Here is a 24427-nt window from a genome sequence, read left to right as displayed (position 1 = left end):
AAAAACAAAAACCATGCAGGGAAGAAGACATTAGCCCACTAGCCACATACGCTTAGCTAATGTGCTGTGTATTTTGCAAATCCTCTTAGTAGAGAGTTGTTTTATCTCCCCTCCGGCTGGGTCTGCCGCTGTGGTGCTGACGGATGCCGGCCTGGCCCCTGCACGCCCAGCAGAAAGCCTCTGGGACACAGGCCCCCCGGCAGCTGAGTCGCTGCCCCAGGTGCCGTGGCGTTTCAGTGCCTGGTTTGACTGCCCTGGGGAACGGAAGACAAGACAGCTCAGTGAGGTTGGAGCAGGGCGGTGGAGGGGCCCAGTTGGGTCACTGAGGCAGGAGCACCCACCAACTGGGTGGGGGCTTCCTGTTGTAAGTCGTTATTCACTTAATTGTCCAAGGGACTCAGGCCAGGCTCCCTGGGATCTCTGAAGTCTCGGCTCATAGGTGACAACGGCATGGCTTATAGGTTGGTATTCTTCCTAGGCTCCAAACCTTTCTTCTTTGAGCTGCCATGTACTGGTACTTACCATACACTTAATAAATATGTGCTCTTTATGAGGCAATGTTGACATGCCATTTAACCCTCATACCTCCCTATAAAGTCGTCCCCATTTTACAGATGAGGAAAGTTAAGACTCCGAGAGATAATACCACACAGATCATTCGTAGCTGGGCCAGGGTTTGAACCCCGATGTGTCTGGTTGCAAAGCTTATGCTCTACATGGGGAAGTTCTCAGCCCAGGTCGCATATCAGAGTCGCCTGTGGAGCTTGTCTACTCTAGAGATAGTAGGGCCCCACCCCGGGTTTTCTGAATCACTGTTTCGCAGATGAGTCTGATGTACAGCCTGGCTGAAGGTCACCAGAGGCCCTCAGAATCCTGAGTGCTTGCCCTGCGTGGCTCAGTCCACGGGTTCCTATGGGAGCAGGGTTGCTAGGCCTAAGAGCCCATGGTGGCTGTGGCTGTGGCCGTGGAGCACATGGCTGGTCTGGTCTTGGGGCCCTGCCATCCTCTTCCCTGTCCTCCTCACCCCATTCCCAGTTAGCCTCCTGCAGACCCCAGCTGGCCACTGGACTACTGTGGTACTGGGGCTCCTGATCAGGACCACTGCACCCGTCTCCCCCTCTGTCTCTGCTGGGCCTCGTCTCTGTCCCTTAGAGGAGAGTTGTGGGGACAGATCAGGGGCCGCCTGGCGGGTAAACTTATGCCTACCCTCTAGGGCCCTGGTCTCCAGATGACCTGGAGGTAACTCTGTGGCTGGACAGTTGGGAGGGGAACACGCATTAACTGCTCAGGTCACAGCGGGAACCCAGCTGTCTGCTCAGCCTGTGACAGCTGGGTTCCCTTATCTTCTTGGTTCTTTCCTCACCTCACCTTGGCTGTCTCCTTCGTTCATTCAGCAAGGGAGCACCAGGCTTTTCGTTAGGGCAGCCAGAGATGAGGCAGTGTCCAGATGCACGGACTCAACTGGGCGTGACAGACCGTAACCAGACCACTGTGTGCTGCGTGCTGTGTTCTCTGCTAGGAGAAATGGAAGCAAACTCGGCTACGAGCTCGGCTGGAGGATCCACTTCTAAGATGATTCAGTCGCATGCCCGGCATGTTGGGGCTGATGGTTGGAGAAGGTCCTTGTCTGGTGGACCTCTCCAGAGGGCTGCTTGAGTGTCCTGACAACATGGCAGTTGACTTCTTCCAAAGCAAGTGATTCGAGAAGGAACAAGGCATGTTCCCCAACATGTTTTAGGATCTAGCCTTAGAAGTCACAGGACATCAGATCTGGAGTGTCCTATTCGTTCACTGTGGGAGAAGACTATACACAGGCATGATTACCAGGAGGCAGGGATCACTGGGGGCCATCTGGGAGACTGGCTATCAAAACAGGCACCTAAGAGAAATCTGTTTTTAAAATGACATGAGGTGCACCTGGGTGGCTCAGTTGGTTAAGCATCTGACTCTTGATCTTGGCTCAGGTCATGATCTCACAGGTGTGAGATCAAGTCCTGTGTTGGGCTTCATGCTGAGCATGGAGCCTGCTTAAGATTCTTTCTCTCCCTCTCCCTCTGTCTCTTCCTGTTCTCTCTCTCTCTCTCTCTCTCTCTCTCTCTCAAAAATGAAGTGAGAATTATTCCAGGAAATTTTTGGTAAATCATCACTAAAAAATCCATTCCGCTGGACTGTTATTGCTTAAGGCCAGGTTGGCTCCTAGTGACAAAACAGGGGGTACAGGCTTTGAGTTCATCCAAACCTAGGGTTAATTCGGAATTTCACTTGTTGTGCTTGGACACATTACTTAATCATTCTGTGCCTCGGATTCCTCACCTATAAAGTGGAGAGCGATGACAGCCACCTTCTAGATTGCTCATGGGACTCACGGTGAACAGCAGCCATCCCAGCGTGCAGAGTTACAGAGTTGTATCCTGGTGCTACCAGATATTGGCTGTTTGACTTCGAGAAAGTTTCTTTACTTCTTTTTGTCCCCCCACTTCTATAAAATGGCAATAGTCACAGTCTCTGCTTCCTGGGGTTGTTACGAAGATTGAACGAGCATTTTTTAAATGAAATTTATTGTCAAATCGGTTTCCATACAACACCCAGTGCTCATCCCAACAGGTGCCCTCCTCGATGCCCAGCACCCTGAACGAGCATTTTTATTAAGTGCTTACTTAGCACTGTGTCTGGCTCATCCTAAGTGCTATGTGAATATGTGGGAAATAAAATAGTCTTAGTATGTAGTAGGTGTTCAATAATGGGTAACTCTCTTCCCTCCATCCAGGCTTTTGCCCCATGACAGAGACTGAAGGTACCAGAACGTACTGGGGGAAAAAAGGTTCATTCCCCTGGTTGAGAGGGCACTTTCAGAATGTGGGGTTGGGAGCCTCCCTGGAGTGGTGTAATGTGTTTGCTGTTGCTTGGCTTTTCACTGCCTCAGATTTCCCAGGCTCCCTTCCTATTTTAGAATTTTCTCTTTGCTTTTCCGTGGTTATGCAAACAGCTGCAGCCCCAGGCCCCAGGGTCCGCATGGCTCCGGGAGTTCAGGAGTCATTAATCACAGAGTGGGAGTGAATGAATTTTGCTAACCAGGGGGTAAGCCCACCACCTGAACTTGTGACCTGAAAGCCACAGAGAGAAAATGCAGTTCCCTTTCAGAATGTCTTGCTCCTAAACATCAGCTGGCAGAAGGTCCCCCAGGAGTCCCTTTCTGCTCAAATGTTGAGGTGGGGGTTGCCAGGTTTGGAGCGGCAAGCAACAAAAAGGAGCTTGGAACAGCCAACTCTAAGAATGGTCGCGAACGTCCACGGCTTGCTTATTCTCAGCCAGATACTATTAGAGCTCATCCTGGGATCATTTTATCTTTGTCCTAATTTTACAGATAAGGAAACCGAGGCACTAAGAAGTTAAGTAACTTGCATAAGAACACGCACTTGGGAAGTTATAGAGCCAGGATTCAAACACAGGCAGCGTGACTTCAGAGCTCAGGCTCCGGGCTCTGTATGCTGCCCTGGTGGCTCCTGTCTCTCTATGCTGCCCTGGTGGCTCCAGTCTCTCTGGGCCGTCCCCATGCACTATATGGCTCCTTTGGAGAAGAGGACAACAGACCCAGGCAGCTCCCTGGTTCTTATTTGCCACAGACCCGCTGGGGGCTGTGATTAAATCATTGTACTTCCCTCTGCCTCAGTTTCCCCAGCTGCAAAACCAGATCCCCCAGAGTCCTCCCAACTCCCAGTGAGAAGGGCACGGGCTTTAGGAAACTGGCAGACTTAGCTTTGAACCCTGGCTTCTTTGGCCAGGTCCCCTAAGTAGAGGCTCCCCTCTCTGAGCCTCAGTGTCCTTTTCTATACACAGAGGATGGTTAAGCCAACTCTGGAGGCGTGCAGTTAGAACTGAATGAGAAAATATATACATCATGTTGATCTCCAGAAGGTGCTCAGTAAATGTTTTCTTCCTGTTCCCACCCAACCCTGTAAATATTGTGGAACTTGACTTTTAAAAAATCCACACCCATTTATTTATTCCGCAAACATTCACTCCTACCTGTTTATCCCCAGATTTATGCTGTTACATTCATTCATCTCTCCATCTGCCTGTCCGTCCTCCTCCTATCCATCCGTTCACTCATCCACACATTCATTCCCTGAAATACTGATTGAACGCTGACTGTCTGCTGGGTTCCAAAGATGGGAAAACTAAGGTCCTTGCTCTCGAGTAGCTCACAATCTGGGTTCAGCATATGCTGTTGAGTGTCATGTCACAACCAGACGTACAAAGCCTCGCTCAGTCAAGTTTAATTCACTAAGTTGACAACTCTGTTATTAAAGTAGCTTTTCCCCAAGGTTTTTTCTCACTTAGTAGCGAGGTACTATGGTTAAACCATTAGTTTAACCTCTCATCATGTTCAAATCTGTGTTGTTGAAGTAAATCCACAGTCAACATTTGTCTATAGCCCATTCATTTTATTTGAACCATATGGCCCAGGCAACCTGCTCAGACCACCTCTGGGCTGTCACGTAGATTTCTTAGAGAGCAGAGCCAAACCCTAGGCAGGCACAGCTGCCTTTGCTACCTGGGTAACGTGATTTCTCCAGGAGTGCTCACCTCATCTAATTGGTGTAAGTGGTGAGCAATTAATGACTTGGAACCTCTTTGAAGGCACTATAAATAAAAGGCCGGGCACCTAAGATTGAAGTGAACCAGAGGTTGCCGTAACGATGATGAATTGTTTCTCCTAGAAGGTTTCTGTTGTTGCATTTTTTTTTATTTAAAAAAAAAATTTTTTTTTCAACGTTTATTTATTTTTGGGACAGAGAGAGACAGAGCATGAACGGGGGAGGGGCAGAGAGAGAGGGAGACACAGAATCGGAAACAGGCTCCAGACTCTGAGCCATCAGCCCAGAGCCCGACGCGGGGCTCGAACTCACGGACCGCGAGATCGTGACCTGGCTGAAGTCGGACGCTCAACCGACTGCGCCACCCAGGCGCCCCTGCATTTTTTTTTAAAGGAGCTAGTTAGCATCTCTCAACCATGATGACACATCACCAGGGTAAGGGTGGGAGAAGGTAGGGATTCTCTTTGCAGTTGGTGATGTCTGATAGATGCTGGAAGGGGGAAGTGTCATGAGTCATTTCTCAGGAGATGTGGGCAGTGCCGGGCACTTAAGTGTCTCTTAAACCAACGAAAGAACGTTTTTCAGAGTGGAGTAGAATGAATCTGGGTTTTGGAATGAGATCGATGTAGCTCAGTATCTTGAACTTGGGCATCTACACAGCTCCACCTTGCTCAGCTTTGATTTCCCTGCCTCTTAAATAGAGAGGAGTATAGAGATCATCTTTCAGAGCTACCATACAGTCAATGAGGTAACATAGTGTTTGCAGCTATGTCCCCAGTGACTGACCTGGGCCTGGCACGTTGTAGGAGTGCATCAAATGCTGTTGTTTTGCTCCTTGAGCACTCATGTTAGGCATTCCATTAGAAAAAAGGCTCCCTCCCTAAGAGGTTTTGTTAATCTCCATATCCCCTAGATGAGTTTCCGATTTACAGTAGGTGCTTAATAAATCTCAAATAAAGATGACCCAGTTTTCTTTGCTTTCCTTCTCTGGGGTAGATTAATGATATCAATGGCCCCAATTCTTCATACGCGCGCGCACACACACACACACACACACACACCCCATTCTATCCATGCCCTTAGCCATGTGTCCGCACTTCCTTGCACTAAAGAACCATTTACTTGGCTCTAAGGCTCAACCCGTGACATGTTTCGGCCAATGGGATGTTACCTGTGACACATACAGAGGTTTGAAAAGACATTGGCACATCTCTGCTCCTGCTCTTGCTTAATTCTGTTGCCATGAGAAGATGCTCGAGCTGGCCTGGTAGATGGTGAGAAGCACACAGACAAGAGTTTGGTCACCCAACAGCCATCTGGCCACCAGTCATGAGAGGGAACTGAGTCACGGCCAGCACTTCCCAGACAAGCCCAGCCTAAACCACAGACCCACAGGCTTGTGAACGAAATTAATGTTTATTGTTTTCAGCAACAGATTTTTCAGGTATCTTGTTACATAGCATTATTGTGGCAATAAATAGCTGATACGGCCCTCCCCAGTTAGTATCTGGGATGTATCTTAAACAGCTGCCGGGTGAAATGATGAAGCACTTCCTGTCATTTTTTTTAAATTGTGCCTGGGAAAATATTTGGTCAGGAGGAGGCTGGCATTAATTGCTTAAATGATTTTTAAGCCTTATGAATTGGAAAGTCCCAGCCATCCCAGTTGGGCTGTTTCTCACATGGAGTGTGGTCAGCTGGAATAATAATATTAATGATATTAAAATCTTACCTCCACAATGCACTTTAAGACTCACAAAACCCTCCCTACTTCTGATAGGTGAGGTGACTCAGGCAGGGTCACACAGCTAATGAATGTTGGAGAACTCTTAATACAAGGTATATTCATTTTCTATGGTGGCTGTAGCAAACTATACCGCAACTATAGTGACCTAAAACAACACAAATTTATTATCTTACTGTTCTTGAGGTTAGAAGTCTGACAGGGTCTCAAAATTGCGGTGTCAGGAGGACTGCGATTTTTTTTCTGGAGAATCTAGGAGTAAATCTGTTCCCTTGATTTTTCCAGCTTCTAGAGACTACCCATGTCTCTTGGTCTGTGGCCGCTTTCCTCCGTCTTCAAAGCCAGCAATGTTGCGTCCCTCTGAACATTCATTTATAGTCATAGCTCTCTGACTGACTGTAGTCTGGAAAGTTCCTCCACTTTTAAGGATTCGCATGACTAGACTGGGTTCACCTGGATAATCCAGCATTCTCTCCCTGTGTCAAGGTCCTTCACCTTAATTACATTTGCAAAGTCCCATCTGCATGTAAAGTGATATATTCACAGGTTCCAGCGGCGAGGATGTGGACATCTTTGCAGGATGTGCCATACAAAGGGTCATTTCCAGTGACTTAACTCATCAGGCTTTGGCAGGTTATTGACCACCCCCCCACCTTTCTCCTGCTTCTTTTTCTTCTTCTTCTTTTTTTTTTCCTGGACAACTATAGTTCTATAGCTCCACTGGTTATGAAATCAGCGTTTGGCCAAGCAGAGAGAAATGCTAAACACTTTCCCCAAAATAGATCTTGAGGCAGAGTTGCATTTGAGTACTTTGAGTCCAAGGTATTTTAGATTCCTATAAAATCACTTATTGTTAGCTACAGACACCTTTCTGATTAAAATGGTCCAAAGGGTGTGTTCCTTCAGCATTTACTGCTTACTCATCTCTGTTGGTGCAAAGAGACCAGATCCTGTAGGAGAAACGGATGTGTTTTATGGCGGGGTAGCAGCAGCAGAAATTACTTCATGCAAATGAAGCTTGGCAGTGTGACTTCATGAATAAGAAATGAACCAGTGCCTCCTCTCCCCACAGGCAATATTGCGCACTGGGAAATTAATTGTGGCATTCATTGGGTGGCCCCGGCTTCTCTCTCAGGGTTTCAGGCAGACACAAAGATGCTTCCCTTCACCCAACTGGATGTAAAACATCTATGTCCTTTACAGCTTTGCTCCATATTGTAAGTGAACAATGGGCGGGTCTCAAGTCTAAAAGCTTCTAAAGACCGTTAAGGACTTGAGAGCTCGGGGTGGAAGTCAATATGGCACTGAGCCACACACAGTGGCCATGAGTTCAGATCACCTCTGAGTTGACCTAAGACGTCCTGGCTCTTTCGAATGATGGTCTCCTTAGTGGTTTAGTGCATGGTCCCAGGAGCCAAAGTAACTGCGTTCAAATCCCTGCTTTGTGCCTCTCTAGCTACGTGGCCTTTGGCAAGACACTTAATCAGTCTGTGCCTCAGTTTCCCTATCTACCGATTAGACCTTATAATAACATTTACCTCGTAGAGTTGTTGTGAGGGTCAAATAAGTAAATGGGAAGAAAGCACTTAGAACAAAGCCAAAGAACTCTACTGACACCAGGCCATGGAAGTGCCAGATAATGTTACTTCAGCTAAAATTGAAATGAATGGTTGGTGATCTTTGCTGCTGATGGTCTAGATGTTCACAGTGTCATCAAGATCAAATAGAAAAACAAGACTAAGAATGAGAAGTCTTGGGTCCCAGCCCCACCTGTTGGTCCCCAAATGTCTGGATAATTCATTTACCTTACTCAGTCTCTGTCTTCTCATCTGTTGGATGAGGTAATAATTGTTCCAGTTATATGTCACCACGTAACAAATCACCTCCAAAGTCAGTGACTTAAAATAACAACCATTTTATTATAATTTATAATTTTGTGGGTTAGGAACTCGGGCAGGGCTCAGTTGAGTGATTCTTCTGCTCCACATGGCATCGTGTGGAGTAAGGTCACTTGTGGGATTCAACCAGCGATGAGTTGACCTGGAGGGTAGAAGATGGTTTCACCCAACGTACGGGGCCTTGGCTGGAGAGATGCCTCGAAGGCTGGGCTCAGGTGGAACTCTGAGCTGGAGCACCTACATCGGGCTGCATCAGTGGCTTGAGGGTTTGAAGTCTGATGCTCCCAGAGACAGTGTTCCGAATGACAGAGGACGGGAACTGCCAGCTTCATAAGGCCTGGCTTTGGGAACCGGCACAGTGTCACTTCTGCCATATTCTATCAGAGTGGAAATAGAGCCCACTCAGATTCAAGGGGATGGGACGTAGACTTCGCCTCTGGATGGGCAGTGTGTCAAAGAATTTGCCATCTTCAATCTTCGAGATGATTCTGGCCTTATGATCATGGCGTGTGGACACCAAGTACTGTGCTAACATGGTGCGTGTGAAAGGGAGCTATCTGTTGTCTTTTTCGAAGGTCTCTCCTTGGCTCATGATGGTGACGTACGCAGAAGAGCTTCAAGGCTTTGATCCCACTGTGTTACAGAGATCTGGAACTTCCAACATGTCAAAGACTCCAAGCCTGTTGGAGGAGGCAAAGTAAATGTCATAGCTATGTAAAACTTGAATGCGCTGCCTTTGTGAGGAAGTGAGCGTCCTGTCACTGAAGGTATTAGGGCCAAGCTAAATGACCACTTCTTGAGGATTTTCAAAGTGGTCCGGTGTGAACGGTGAAGCTATATGACATGTGAGGTAGACTTCGGGGATGAGAGTTTATGAATCTTCAGTTTCTGGGGGAAGCCTCTGGGTCTTGTTCTCTCAGTCTAGAGTGCTAGGATGAAGACAGTTCAGAGCGACTCACAGGGCTTTGTGACTACACCCAGTGGGTCCCGGGCCAGAAGCAAAACCTGCCTCTGCAGATAGTCCCCACCACCGACTTGGGAGACAGGGAAAGGGAGTCAGCATCTTGAGCAGATATTGGGGGATGGGGAGCAGGCTGTGCTACGCATGTTATACGCATGATCTCATTAGATCCTCACGCTTACCTTGAAAGATGGTGGTGTTCTCCTGATTTCTTAGATCTGGAAACTGAGGTACAGAGAGGTTAAACTCCTTGCCATGGAGTTCAGGACTCATCCCCAGGCCTGTAGGCCTCCCAAACCCAGCCTCTTCCCACTTCTACATTCCACTCCCGTCAGTGGGAATACACTGTGCTCACTGGGCTTCCTTTGGTGGCCCATGACATAGACGCCATTAGGATGGCATTGGGTAACAGGGGGCGTTTAATGGAAGGTAGTAGATAAGCACCTAGACCAAGCAAACCCCAGGGAGGGTAAAAGAGCAGCTGAGCTTAAGGAACTCAGTAGCCATGCCTGGGACAGCCAGTAAGTCTCTTTCAGTAGCTCCTGCCTTGGTTTCTCTCGGCCTGTTGGCAGAATTCTTCTTTCGTGCCACAGGCTGACCTTATTTAGGTGGCAGACAGCATGGCCACTAACCACTCACGAGATTTCTTACATGCAGCTGTAGATCCTGTGGGTGTTTGTTTCAGAGAGAGTGTGTAAAGGAAAACAGACTGAGTCACTTAATCCCCGCTTTTAAAAAATCCCAAGGACGGGAGGAATTCATTGGTTCAGCTTGGGTCAGGTGTCCCCAGTGGACAGATTAACCATGGCTTAGGGTGGGTCGGAGGGTCCCTGTAAGACTAGGATGGAATGGGCAGGCCGGGAGAAGAAGGAAGACTAGCGCTGGTCGGCAAGGCTGGAAATGACCACTGTATCTTTTAGATGGGAGTCATTCCTACAGCTCGTGGCAGGACCAGAGAGCCATAAATCACACCTCACTTCCAAGTTCAGCCTGTAGGAAGCCCCACCTTCCATAGTGAGAAGGCAGTCTGCCTAGATGTGTCTTAGACCAGCTGGTCTAGGATACAGAGCCTGAAGCAAAGATGAAGATTGGGATGCTTCATTTGGGGGCTGCCAACCCAGGCCACGAAGGTGAGACAAAAGGGAATGAGGTGAGAGGATGCGAAACAACGCTGTGGTGTCTTACCTTGATGGCTGTTGTCTCACAAAGAGCCGTGGAGAAACACCCAGGTCACCACACAAGATCTCTTGGCTTGGCGCATGGGGATTCTGTGAACGGGCAGCAAGAGGAGACCGTGGTGAAACAGTCCATGGAGAGAAGAAGAGAGGGGAAGGATGTGGCCAGCGTGCCCCAGTGGGAGTTCACTCTTCTTAATGACTGTGTCCCCCAGTGCCATCAGCAGCCTCTGGGATGTCAGTTCTCACACCAGGCTGCATAGTATTTCATCCAAGTCTAGAAGAGGTCAGAGGAGCCAGGACCTCTGGGCAGGTGGCTGGGAAGGGCCCCCACTCCCAGGACTTATAAGAGGTTTGGCAGAATCACGTGGGCCCAAGTGAGGCACAGCAGCAGCCAAGGGAGAGTGAGAAGCCTTGAGAAGGCCTTTGGGACTGTTCATAAGATTTATGTCCCAAGGACTTTGGGAAGTGACTGGATTTCTCGGAGCCTCAGTGTCCTCAACTGTAAAATGGGTTTGATAGTACCCACCCATCTTCCAGATCAGAAATCGTATCAGTTCCAGATGAGTGTGGTGCCCAGCACCTAGCCAGCACGAAGCACAGAGCGACTATTATCTGTAGGGTTATGAGTGGCTCCGCTCTGGTGACGTTAGCATGGCTGCATTCCCTAGGGGAAAACCATTGGGTTTTGATAAAAACTCTTGAGCTATGGGAATGCAAGCTGGTGCAGCCGCTCTGGAAAACAGTGTGGAGGCTCCTCAAAAAACTAAAAATAGAACTACCCTACGACCCAGCAATTGCACTACTAGGCATTTATCCACGGGATACAGGTGTGCTGTTTCGAAGGGACACGTGCACCCCCATGGTTATGGCAGCACTGTCAACAATAGCCAAGGTATGGAAAGAGCCCAGATGTCCATCGATGGATGAATGGATAAAGAAGACGTGGGATATGTATACAATGGAGTATTACTCGGCAGTCAAAAAGAATGAAATCTTGCCATTTGCAGCTACGTGGATGGAACTGGAGGGTATTATGCTAAGTGAAATTAGTCAGAGAAAGACAAAAATCATATGACTTCACTCATATGGGGACTTTAAGAGACAAAACAGGTGAACATAAGGGAAGGGAAACAAAAATAATATAAAAACAGGGAGGGGGACGAAACAGAAGAGACTCATAAATATGGAGAACACACTGAGGGTTACGGGAGGGATTAAGGAGGGGGGGGGCTAGATGGGTAAGGGGCACTAAGGAATCTACTCCCAGAATCATTGTTGCACTATCTGCTAACTAATTTGGATGTAAATTAAAACAAAACAAAACAAAACAAAAATACAATAAAATGAAAAAAATAAAAATACATAAAAATTTAAAAAAAAAACTCTTGAGCTAGAATATTGGGTGGATTCACAGATCTGAGAGAGAGATGAAAAGAGGAGGCAAATGCCGTCCAGACAAGAAATGCATAAAGTACCTGTCCATTGCTCACTCCTCACATGGGATCTACTGCGTATTTTGTGGGGATCACTGCAAAATGGACACCCATGGCCCCTCGTTTAAAATTATTAAGAATTTGAGGTTGGCAGAAGCAGAGCACTAAACCAAGCATGGACCCTTCTGAACGCAGAGCCCTATGCAACTATATAGGTCACACGCCCACGACACCATCCCCATCCCCACACTTACACATTGTCACCGTGAAGCATATGCTGCTGTGGGCCAGAACTTGGCAATGATCCCTTTTCCCTAGCAACGTCTCTCCCTGCCTGTGCCCGCTGGATGGGGTCTTGGAAGCATCCTAGAAGGGGGAGAGATTTGGAGCGGATTGAAAATGCCTCTACCTGAGCCCTGATGGTGTCATCAGCGAGTCAATGTATAATGTAGCGTTTAAGGGCAAATATAGAACATACACGTATGTATAGATTTTTTCCGTTGATGTGATTCTATGTACTTACAGGAGTGTTGCCATGGTGATTGGCAGGGCCAGCTGTTGTTTCGTTTCCCCCAAAGAATTGTATGGTAATGATGGCCCCCTGGAGAGTTCCCCTGGGGCAAGGAATGATATTAAAAATCTGCAAATCAATGAACAGGTAGTGTATAGAACCTCATTCTCATTAGTTGTAATTAACAGGATTTTACAGCACATTGATGAGAAGTGGCCAACTTGGGATAGAAATGTAGAGAGTGGACTGCTTTTAGAGCCTGAGTGTGAATCTTTATTGTCACTTAATAGCTGTGTCACTGAATTCCTCGGAGCCTCAGTTTCCTCATTTAGAAAATTGGGATCATTGTGCCAAACTGTGGGGGCATTCAAATTAAGGTATGTGAAACACTTAGCTCAGTTTCTGGAATATTGTGGACATGTATTACATGGTTGCTCTGATGGTGATATTAATGATAATAATTAATAATAATAATGCAACTTCCATTTATCGAGGAATCCCACCTATTGTCCTAATGTTTACCTACATTGTTTCATTTAATTTTTATAAGCAACCCTATCAGGTGAGTAAATTGTCATCTTCATTTTATAGATGAGGACACAGAAAGGTTAAGAGACTTGCCTGAGGTTACATAGCTAGTAAATGACAATGTCAGGATTCAGACCTCTGAGGTCTAACTATAGAACCCAAGCTCTTAAGTGCTATATACAGTGTCCCTGGGATAAGGATTAATAAAGACATGAAACCCGAAAAATGCTGGGAGCTATGCGGTCTTCTAGATTTCAAGTTGGTTCTGGAAGATGGGTCCTTGATGAAATAGGAACACATTTCTTTCTGTAGCAAAGGCAGTGGTGAGGCAAGATTGGGGGAGAGGTGTGTTTGAATAAGGGTCTACTGGTGGGGACTGCTCTGTGGACCAGCCTTGCTCAGTCTCAGGGGTTCAGAGATCTCTTCCTAGGACTGTCTCACCCATTCCTCTGGAGCTGTAGCAGCTCCTACCCTGGTCTGAATTATGGGTCAGGATCAGAGTCAGGATCAGTGCGTTGACTCACTGACTACCCCCTCCAACGGACCTTCCTCCCCAGGGCTCTGGGGCTGATGATCTTTGTCTTCCTCCGAGCTAAACAAAAACAAATAAGTTTTCAAGCACAAAACCAGACTTCTCTCTAGTCCGATCTGGTTCCTCAAATCTGGCAGGTAACTCCTCTCCCCAAGGCCTCTGCACTCGTCGCTCTCACTTTCTGAGCTGCTCGCTCCAGCCCTCACCCCTAGTCCCACTCGTCGTTGGACAGATACCTGATCATCCTTCATATCTGAGGGAAATATTTCTTCCTCAGGGAAGCCTTCCCTGACTACCCCCGATCCCAGGCTATGCTAAGTCCTCCTGCTATACACTCTTACAGCCACCTGTCTGCCTTTTGTATCGTTTATGAAAACTTTAATTAACTATGAGAGTAATGATTTGATTAAGATCTGTCTCTCTTAGTAAATCTTTTATTACTCTTGTATCCCTTAATGCTTATAACAATGACCGACTCTGAATTTGCTGAATAAATAGATGAACGGATATAACCTCCAAAGTCCTCCCATCTGCACTGGGGGGAAAGCTTGTGCCTCGCAAGGGGAAAACGTCATAGCTTTTCCGGCTTCCTCAGTTATTTGGCGGGATGGCTGTGGTCCTACCAAGTGTTCAAGAGAAAACAAAACAGAGTCATTACATAGCAGGTCAGCATGGGAAGGAAGAGAAGAAAGTAAAATTCCTAAGCATGTATTGCAGTTCGAATTTAGTCCTCAAAACCCCTGAAATACAGGGGAAATGATTTGCATTTGACAAATGAGGAAACAAAAAAAAGAACAGAGCATTAATTAGGGCAAATTAGTCCTTACTCGGCACTCCAGTGCTCTGTCCTGTAAAATGAGGATAGAGATAGGTGGCTGGGACAACCCTTGAGATCCCTTTCAACCTGGGGGTGCCTGAATGGCTCAGTCGGTTAATCGTCCGACTCTTGATTTCAGCTCAGGTCATGATCTCATGGTTCGTGGATTCAAGCCCCCCATCTGACTCTGCACTGACAGTGTGGAACCTGCTTGGGATCCTCTCCCTCCCTCTCTCTCTCTGCTCCTCCCCTGCTCATACATTCTCTCTCTGTCTCTCTCTCTCTCTCTCTCCAAAACTTAAAAAAGGATCCCTTTCAACTTGGTCCTTCTGACTGAAGTTTAGCCTCCTGATGTCCATCTGTGTATGTGTGTGTGTCTGTAAGTACACAAAATTATCTGGAACAGGAACGTTGTCATTAGTACGAGTGCAGGGGCTGCAAATTCTCGGAGGAGCACCCAGCCTTAGATAATTACATCCCAACGTTTGGACAGGAGTGTCCCTGTCCTGTGCACCCTGGGGAGGCTGGAGTATCTTGTTCAGCTTTTATACTATGCCATAGGAAGGATTATGAAGGGATTAGATGCAAATGCATTTAAGATTTGGCTGAATCAGGCTTGTATTTCCAGCACTGATAGTGGGATATTTATTCAACCCAGGATCATAGGATGCTTCTCCTAGCTTTTTCCTGCTGAGCTGTGATAAATGATAATGCAATCAGCAGAAGCAAGATGGGAAGGTAATCAGTCGTCCCACCTTCTTTTTGCTGGTTCTTTGGATTTCACCAACGTTCACCCCCTTAAGCCACTGATTTGCCATGCCTAGAACTCTAAGGAAGAAATGGAATTTTATGCTGGAGGCTGATCAGTTGAACCCTTGATACTTGCTGGAATTGCTTTCATCTTGCCCAAAACATTCAGCCGGAAATGTTATGAGCTGGATCTTGCAGGGACCCATCCCAAAGGATGGGTCCGGGTCTCTCCTCCTTCCCCAGGGTATTAAAGGACTCTCTGGTGGTTTTAGTTCCTTGACTTTTGTAGGCGCAGACAGACTGTCCAATGAGACTGGAAAGCCAGAGGCCATTTACAAGTTGGGGAGATACCAGAAGGACACTTGCAATGGAAAACAGGGACCAGAGAAGGTATTCAGGGAGAGGAAGCTATCCAGTGAAAGGAAGATACAGTGAGAGGAAGAAATCCAGGGACTGGGGTTGGTCCATGAGGAAATGAGGAAAAACCCTTTTAGGAAGTAATACTAACCAATCCACCTACAGCTCTGTGTGCCAGGCACTGCTCTAAGCACATTATGTGCATGAACCCACCGAACCCCGCAGTTACCCTATGAGTTTGGTACCATTTGTGTCTAATTTAAACATGAGGAAACTGAGGCATAAAGAGGTGGGAGCCAGTGCTCTTCACAGATTGGCTAGCCTTGCCCTCTGCTACTGGCAGTGATGATTCGAACCATGATGATATTAGCAGTGGTGGCTACAATTCACTACTGACCAATAGCCCAGCTCTGGGCTAAGTCCTATCTCAGGTGATCCGAGCACACACCTCAGGAGGTTGTACCTATTTTTATCCCAAATCGTGCAGGGGAGGAAGAAGGTGGGAGGTGGTCAATTGGGCTTCCAGAGGTGACAGAACAGCACCAGCCATTAGGCCCAGGACCATCTCGGTCCAACCCATTTTTCATCACTGCACAGCACCTTTTGCATTGACACCCTGCCCAGTGAGGACGATCCTGTCATTTTCTCACCAAAGAGCACCGAGGAGTGGGCAGCTCTTCTCTTCCTGGCTTGTCAGGGTAGCATCTCTTGAGTTTTCTTTGGCAACTGTGTCCTAGGCACATGGAGAAAAGAATATGAAGAATAAAGGTGGGGGGTGCCTGGGTAGCTCGGTCAGTTAAGCATCTGACTTCGGCTCAGGTCATGATCTCATGGTTCGTGGGTTCGAGCCCCGTGTCGGGCTCTGAGTGTGCCGACAGCTCAGAGCCTGGAGCCTGCTTCGGATTCTGTGTCTCCCTCTCTCTCTGCCCCTCCCCTCCTCATGCTCTCTCTCTCTCTCAAAAATAAGTAATGAACATTAAAGAAGTGTTTTAAAAGAAGAGTAAAGGTGGGTGCTGGGGCAGGGGACTTGGAATTATCAGGGTAGGAAGACCAGCTCTTTATTTTTCTTTATAAACTCCCAAAAAGCTGGGATTGGGCTCTGTTTATTTGCATGTGATGTGCTTTATCATGTACAATGTGTGTGTTCACACGCCCCATCTTGGTGGGTCCTCACCGCAAGGCTCTGGGACACTTGTTTATTAATCTTGGTTTGTGGCCAAGGGACAGGTCCAGGAGGCTTGGTCAGGGTCTCACACCAGGAAATGGCAGAGCCTGTCCCTCTGCCCATATTTCCCGAGGCCGAGTCTGTGGGTCTTGTCAGGCTGGGGCCCCAGGATGTTTGAACTGGGTCCCCGGGTGGGGCTTAAAAAGTGAGGAAGGTCTGATTTCACTGACACGAAATACCCAGAACAGGCAAATGTAGAAATAGAAAGTCGATTCATGGTTGCCCAGAGTTGGGGAAGAATGGGGGGAAAGGAGTGACTGCTTGTGGACGTGGGGGGTTTTTTTTGGCGGGCTTAAAACTGTTCTAAAATTGATTATGGTGATGGTTGCCCAACTCTGAACGTATTAAAAACCACTTAGCTGCGCACTTCAATTGGATGAATTGTGTGAGCAAGATGTATCGATAGAGCTGCGATTATCTAAACAAACTTGAGGAAGGCATTGGGGGGTGAGGAAAAGCAAAGGCAAGTGCGTGAGAAGTGCCGGGTTGGGGACGGGGGCTTGTTCCGGCAGCCTTTCTGGTCCATAAAACTTGTGCAGGCAGAGGCTGCTGACTTCTCATCAAACAACTGCTATTTCTCTGCCAGTCTCCGTCACCCTTCTGTTCGGGCCTGGGAGGTGATGCTGGAGGGGATCGCTGTGCCCTCATCGCCCAGGCATCAGTGCCCCGAGGACCACTCCACAGGGCCTCTGCCTTTGCTGGGGCCCTGGAGAGCCCAGCAGCCTCGTCCTGGCCTCAGGCCTTGCCATCTGGCCCAGGCTTTCCCTTCTGACCCCGGGCACTTTGCACATCCAACCCAGACTGAAAAACAAAGTCCTATCCAAAAACTGCATTTGCCAAATAGGAGTGGATGTAGCCAGTAACAACACATTCTGATGTCTAATGGCCAGAATTCTGCACGCTGTCCTCTGGGGTCCCTGCCTAATGCCTTTTGTACCCCAGCCCAGTCTTTGACATAGCTCCGCCTGGACAGATTCCAAAGGAAATAGACAAACTCTGTTGTCCTTCCCACCAGGAAACTACTCTGTTCCCTGGGGATCTCTCCACCCAGAAGGTTCTGTTGGGACGCTTAGGTGCCCTTCCTGAGGGTGGGAGGGAGGTGGGGGTGTCTGGTCAATGCTGAGAGATGGGGGCCGCACGGAGGGGGTGAGTGGTACTTTGCAGACTCCTCTGACTTTGTCTCCAGGGAAAAGAGCCTCTTTCATTCGCTGTAACTGAAACCCATAGCTGGCAGCTTCCCTTCGTGGGCAGCCGCTGGGCGCAGACGCTGGGACTTAATTAGAGATGAAGGCGGAGGGAAATCTGAGAAGGGAAGGAAGCTATGGGAAGTGGTACGTATGGAGGGGCCAACTGCCAAGAGGTCCAAGTGTCTGGGGAGCCAGAAGAGAGGCTTCGCCAGGGAGCGGGGGGAACAAGGAAAGAGAGTCCCGTCCCCTGATGGTAGGCTAACATCACGCGGTGACTGTAACGCCTTCACATTTTATTTAAATTCTTAGAGTAGAAACTCAATTCCCTAGGATGGGGCAAAATGGCTAATTTGAATTTCTAGGTAGCTCAGGCACAAACCACTTTTCTGTTTCAAGCTTTGCAGGAAAAGAGTTTGGAGGTAGCCTCTGTCTCCTCCTTGTCTGTCCTGGGTGGCTTTCTAGCAATATGTCTCAGTGTCGCTATCCCACACCCCTTCACAGGCATGCGCACCAAATTGCGATCAGATCCACAAGTAAAGTTGGCTTTTGCAGCCACAGAATACACGTCCTGTTTCCACTGGTCTGGGCGTTGTGACGACGAGGGCGCACAAGCTGCTGTGGATAAGAAGTAGAAAGTTACTTCTCACGATTGACTTGAAAGATGTGAGAACTTGGCTTGGATTATGTGTAGGAGAGCACAGAAAGGCCAATAAAGAACTCCACTCACACAAGTGTGACAGCTGGGCACTTTTATAGAAAGGGTGAAACTTGGTTCTGTTGCAGCGGCAACGACGTGATTATCGCCAACTCGGTTCGTGGTGCTTCACGTCTTTTTATTGCTCAAGAGCGTGTCATCCGCAGCTTTTGTACTTGAAGGGGTGTTATTCTCAACCAAAAAAAGTTGCGCCCCAGTAGGGTCAAGGAGCAGGTAGAATGCGTAATGACCCTATTAATTGCAGCGGCCGTTTGTATGGAAAACCGTGTGGTGGGGGTGAGTGTCCCCCAGGGAAGACCTCTGGGTTCTCAAATCGCAGAGTGGGGGCACCCTGATGTGGCTGCCGTGCTCTTGTCATTGAGCAGCAGGGTGTCTCCATGAAAGGGACGGACGGGCGTTCCTGGGCCGGATGGGGCTCTGGTGGACCGGCCGGTGCACAGTGATGCACACACAGTATACGTGCCTGCCCCCACACTCCCATTATTTTGTTTCTTTTGTGGCCAGTTGTTATGGGTAGAATCGCATCCCCCAAGAAGATAGATTGAGGTTCTAACTCTCACTGCCTCAGATTGCAACCTTATTTGGAAATAGGGTCCTCACAAGATGCAACTCGTTCAAATGAGGCCACATTGGAATGGAATGGGCCCTTGATCCAATATGACCCGTGTCCTTATAAGAAGAGGAGAGACAGACACATGGAGAGCAGACCGCCATGGGATGATGGAGGCGGAGATCAGAGTGGGGCAGGCTGCCAGCCAAGGAATGGCAGGGATTGCCGGCCGCCCCCAGAAGCCAGGAACAGGCAAAGAAGGATCCCACCCCGAGTCCCAGAGTGAGCATAGCCTGCTGACACCTTGATTTTGGATTTCTGGCCTCCAGAACTGTAAAACGATACATGTTGCTTTCTTTTTTTAAGTTTTCGTTTGTTTGTTTTTGTTTTTATTTATTTGAGAGACAGAGAGAGCACGAAAGAACGCGGGAGTGTGCACAAGCAGGGGAGGGGCAGAGAGAGAAAGACACAGAATCCAAAGCAGGCTCCAGGCTCTGAGCTGTCAGCACAGAGCCCGATGCGGGGCTCAAACCCCCAAATCGCGAGATCGTGGCCTGAGTCGAAGTCGGACGCTCAACCGACTGAGCCACCCAGGAGCCCCAATAAATGTTGTTTTAAGCCACCCAGTTTGTGCACCTGGTCACGGTCGCCCTAGAATGCTAATACGCCAACCCCCACCATGCCCCGCCATTGTAGCCTGACGTGTGTTTTTTCTTTAAAAATTCTAATACCTGCATTGAGGGCAGCATCCAGGCCCACAGGCCTGCGGGCCGTTCCTCCTCCTCAAGATGCTTTTGCAGTGCTCTGCTCCAGGCCCTGTTGTGTTTGTCTCTAGGGTGCCTATAGCGGGGGAAATCCTAAGTTGCCCGTTTTCAAGCTTCAAGGTGGGACTGTTGTCCTCAGAACCTTACTTTTACAGACATTTTAGGTGAAATTATTTGCCAGCCACCCAGCTCAGATCTTCCCATCAGGCCACAAGAGTCACTCAGGTATGGCTCCCACCCCGACACAGCCTGAAAGCTGCTCATGGGACCAGAGTCCACTTTCTCCTCATCTCCGAGCAGCTCACTAGCTTGTTTTTATCTCTGATGTTTGATTTGGAGGTGTATTTGACATTTAACCCGAGGAAATGCTCCCTAAATCAACTATGCATTTAAAGCCTGGGAGGAAGCCACTCAGGCTGCCCGGGGCGAACTCCCACCTCCCAGGCCAGTTGGCTGCTTGGCCGTCCTCAGCAGAGCTCCGGGCTTTCCAAAAGCCTTCCCTGTAGCAGCTCCTTCTTTTATGAGGGGGAAGCTTTGAACTCGGGAGCCTGACCAGAGCAGGCGGCGTGGCCCAGGCAAGCCCAGGCTGGCCCAGGCTGTGTGCCAGGCTGAGACCAAGCCCAGAGGACGAGTGTTGAGGGGCTTCTGAGCACATCCACCTTCTGTTTTAAAATAGGACAGCTGACCGGGGAGTTTGGAAACTGAGGCTCCCCACTCCCACTGAATGTATGACTTTGTAAAGGAAGAAAATAATAGTGAAGCACATGGACTTGGGGTTTTGAACCCCAGCTCTGAACATGACCAGCCGTGTGATTCTGGGCTGTATAACCTAACACCCATAAGCTTCAGGTTCCTCGAATGTGGCACGAGGTGACGTGGCGGAGAGGGAAACACCTAACTTGAGACAGCTCGTGTGACGAGTAACGTTACGGTATTTATAAAGCACGTTGCACGGCGTCTGGCACGCGGGAGGATGAATTCGGCTTGGTGAGAAGATGACAGAAGGAATCATTGCTGATTCCCTTGCTCTGGCCCCGCGGTCCACCCTCTCGGGTGCCCTCGGTTGTTACGGGGTCATCTCAGAGCTGTATCTTGCAGACGTGCTCGGTCACCCTAGCGCCAGCCTGGAGGGGCTCTGGGTGTGGTTGGCCACCAAACGTCTGGGAGTCATTCCGGAATTCCAGGTCCAGCCACAGAGCTAGATGAGGCTCGAGACTAGGCTTACCCAGATGTTGCACCAGGAGCCAGTGACACACTGGCCAGGTGGAGTGGTTCTCAACCGGGGTTCCATGGCCCCCACCCTGGTATGCCCAGCACCCTTCACGGGGGAGAAAACCAACTAGAATCAATGGGTGAAAGTAATTTTGTTATAACTGGGTGGTAGAGCTGGGACTTGAACTCTGCCCACGTAGCTCTAGAAACTCCAGCAGTGGGTAGCACAGCCTGAGGTCTCCCACCACCTACGGGATAGGGGCCAGTCCATACATATTTGCTCAGTGAATGAAGTCATGCAAGGATGACCGCCTTCCAGCTCCGGCATTCAGGAAGACTTTCCCTGGCCGTACCTGCTTTAGCTTGTGATCCAGCCAAGCTCACCGGTGAACCATATTATTCCTCCTGACTGAGCGGACTTGGCCAGGGCACGGGAGTTCACTGAGATCAGACCTGGAGGTGCTGTCCTTCTGCAAACAGCTTTTGGGAGGAAAGAGCATGAACGCCACAGGAATGACGATTCCACAAAGCCTGGCCGGCCTCTCGGGGAGATGCTGTGCCTCCTCTGGGGATGCTGAGGCTGGAAGCAGGATGCGCTTTTGAGAGACAATTCAGCTGCAGCATGAACCTGCTAATTAGGGTTGTGTTTATTTTGCGCTACATAAAGCAGATTTGATGAACTGAGCCGGACGGGAACGTTTTGAGGGAATAGTTCTTTCTCTCTGGTGGGGACTTTGTTCAGCTCTCTTTGGGCCTGAGGGCCCCGAGGTCCTTTCTTTGCTGGCCCAGAGAAGGCAGAAGGTTTCTGGCAGGGCACCTGGAGCTGGGCTGTCCTCCTGCTCAGGTGGCCCCTGGCTTTAGGGATGATATGGCTGCCTCTAGCCCTTTTACGTGCCATGCACCTGTAAACAAACACGCGTGGCAATTTTGCCAGATTATGGTCCAGACGCTAACACCGTACCGTTTTAAGGCACGTGTGGCCATCTACAGATGAATTTAAACAGTCTGCTGAAATCTAGGAAACTATTAAAGGACTTACCCGTACAGAAGAGAACAAGCCACATGATGCCTATAGCGTGGCAAAATTCTCCCCGTGGCCTATGCACCCCCCCCCCCCCAAATGTCTCTGCCCCATCTGTTCAGCACTTTCCCCATCCTCACACCCTACTCTGTGCTCCAGCCACACTGCTTGCTTTCTGGTCCCATGCCAGCTCCTTCTGGCTCAGGGTCCTTGCAAACACTGTTCCTTCCTCTTCCTTCCTCTTTTCTCCTCCTTTGGGGATGCCCTCCCCTAGTTTACTCTGTCTTTAGGGACTCTAACTGCAGGCCTCTTGCAGAGAACAGGAGCTCCCCAGTAACATGAAAGATGGTCCGGATTTCCAAAGAGTAGGAGAGCCCAGTGGTGTATTTCCAGGTATCTCTGGGTACCAGACATTCTGCTGGTTTCTGTCATGATCTGGCATTCACAGGAGGAAGGGGTGTGGGCCTCGAGAGAGCAGAGGCCACTGCCAGCTGCCACTGTCATTTCATTACTCATCTGCTAATTGTGGCAAATGGGGATTTTACAGCTCCCCTGGCCCTCATTGTGAGCTGTGGCAGTGCTTTGATGGAGAAGGGGTGGGGGGGGGGGGGAAGGCCAGCCTGAGAATCCTTTCAAGGGGCCCGTGTGTCTGCCTGGCTGGTTCGTGTGGGTCTTGTGAGCCTGAGACTGGGTCCTGTAACCGTTTGGTGATGAGGCAGGGAGGGCAGGGACCCATAGATTCCAGGCCGAACCCTGCTTCTCCCGCGTCTTAGTGAAGTCGGCAGCTTGGATCGTTCACATCTGGTGGTCAGTCGTTCCCACTGGGCTAAGAGTGCTAGGTCATGTGTGGCTGCTGGGCTGACCTTCTGAGGGGGGTGGTGGGGGCCAAGGGTAGACACAGGACTTCCTTCTGGGGACCACGGATCCAGAAGCCAGTCCCCAGGTCCTGGGTGGCCATGGGGAGCCAGAACAGCAGGGAGCAGGGCTCTGGAGAGCATAGGCTCAGGAGGCTGACCAGCAGGACCTGGCCGGCTTCAAGTGGCAGGTCATTTCATCTCTGAGTCTCAGTTTCCTCACCTGTAATGTGGGAGAGTAATCCTCCCCTCTCCGGGCCGTGAGGAAGATGAAATTAGACAATGTGCATAAATGCTTGGCAATAAAAAGGATGGCTACCAAGAGCCAATTGTCAGGGAGGGAGAAAATTCTCATGCCCTGCCCAGAGCACAGTTCCGTTCTTGGCTTATCTTCCCTGTTTGTGGGGCTGTGTGAGGACCCCCCCCCCCATCCTATCTGCAGCTCTGTACTAATAACCATGAGCCAGAGCTGCCTTTAGGGAGCACTTTTTAAAGGCCAGAGCTTAAATAACACATTTCTGGTCTTACAACCACGCCAGGTCCTCTGAGATCCATTTCCCAGGTGAGAACGCAGGAATCAGAGAGGATAAGAAACTTGCCCAAGGTCACTCGGGAGATTCAAACCCAGGCCTGTCCCTCTGCCCGGCTTGGGACCGGGGGTTGGCTGGATCCTTCCTTTCTCTTTGGCCACTGTCATTTGGTTAGCCAACTTTAGGGCCCCAGCCAACTTTATCTTTCCGTCCCCTGCTCCAAGAGGTGGAATGCAGCCGGAGTTAAACCAGGTTTGGGGAGTTCAGACAGACGAGCGTCTGGATCCAGCCCAGCCCTTACTAGCTGCATGGCTCAGACAGGTCGTTTGCCCTCTTTGGATCACACCTCCCTGTTTGTGAAGTGACGATAGGGTCTGCTTCACAGAGAGATCCCAAAAGAATAGAGGAGTTCCCGGATATGCCAGTGCCCAGAAAGATGCCAGATCTCTGTCCCTTCCTCAGGGACAGCTGTGCAGCTTGGAAGTCTCCACAGAGCCTCCTTCTGCAGACCAGCGAGAGGGTTGGGGGCAGACCGGACATGAAGCCGGAGTGGGCCCCTCACAAAGGCCTGCCCTTTCTCAGTCATCTCCATGCCAGGGGACCCACCACCTCATCCTTTTTAATAAGAGAGGAATGGTCCACAGAGCTCCTGTTTCTATGGTTACAGGAGTGTGGCCTCCAGAGGCTTCTTTCTGATCTGGTGATGAATGGCCCAGGGAAAGCTGCCTCACACCTTCAAGGGGCCCGCAGAGATGCCTCCTCCTTCCTACCTTTCTCACCAGCTGGGGGCAACCGAGCCCCCCACCTCTGACTCCAGCAGGAGCACCTGAAGCCCTCTCAATCTCCCTGGGGTGAGCACCCAGGCTTCAGACGGTCACTGGGCCCTCCACGGGCACCTTGCGGCCTGCATTTGCATGTGTCAAAAGGGCCTTTCTTCACTGTAAAGCCATCTTTCCACATAGGAGAAAAATCAGGAAACTTCTGAAGAGGGGACTGCTGTGTCATCCTTCAGGATAGGAAAATATGCTCCGGCCGAGCCGTTGTTTCGTGTCTGTGCTTACC

General features: G+C 49.4%; 1 protein-coding gene and 2 long non-coding RNA genes across 3 annotated transcripts in view; 1 reads left to right on the top strand and 2 right to left on the bottom strand.

Annotated features, from left to right (window-relative positions):
- NAV2 (neuron navigator 2) overlaps nucleotides 1-24427 on the top strand; it is a 742917-nt gene that overhangs the window by 150164 nt on the left and 568326 nt on the right. The gene's annotated exons all lie outside the window — the stretch shown is intronic.
- On the bottom strand, nucleotides 8242-16074 carry LOC121043666 (uncharacterized). The gene is made up of 4 exons (XR_005796964.1): nucleotides 14521-16074; nucleotides 12067-14002; nucleotides 10387-10469; nucleotides 8242-8920 (listed from the first exon to the last, which is right to left on the bottom strand). It is a non-coding gene; the product is annotated as an uncharacterized LOC121043666 (long non-coding RNA).
- LOC121043668 (uncharacterized) overlaps nucleotides 21590-24427 on the bottom strand; it is a 6190-nt gene continuing 3352 nt past the window's right edge. Inside the window, exon 2 of the long non-coding RNA XR_005796966.1 lies at nucleotides 21590-21862. This is a non-coding gene — a long non-coding RNA (uncharacterized LOC121043668). The remainder of the gene's footprint in view (nucleotides 21863-24427) is intronic.

The sequence above is a fragment of the Herpailurus yagouaroundi genome, unplaced genomic scaffold (genome assembly GCF_014898765.1).
Source record: "Herpailurus yagouaroundi ecotype Mexico unplaced genomic scaffold, PumYag 187, whole genome shotgun sequence".
NCBI lineage: Eukaryota > Metazoa > Chordata > Mammalia > Carnivora > Felidae > Herpailurus > Herpailurus yagouaroundi.
This window is presented reverse-complemented; position numbering and strand designations above follow the sequence as displayed.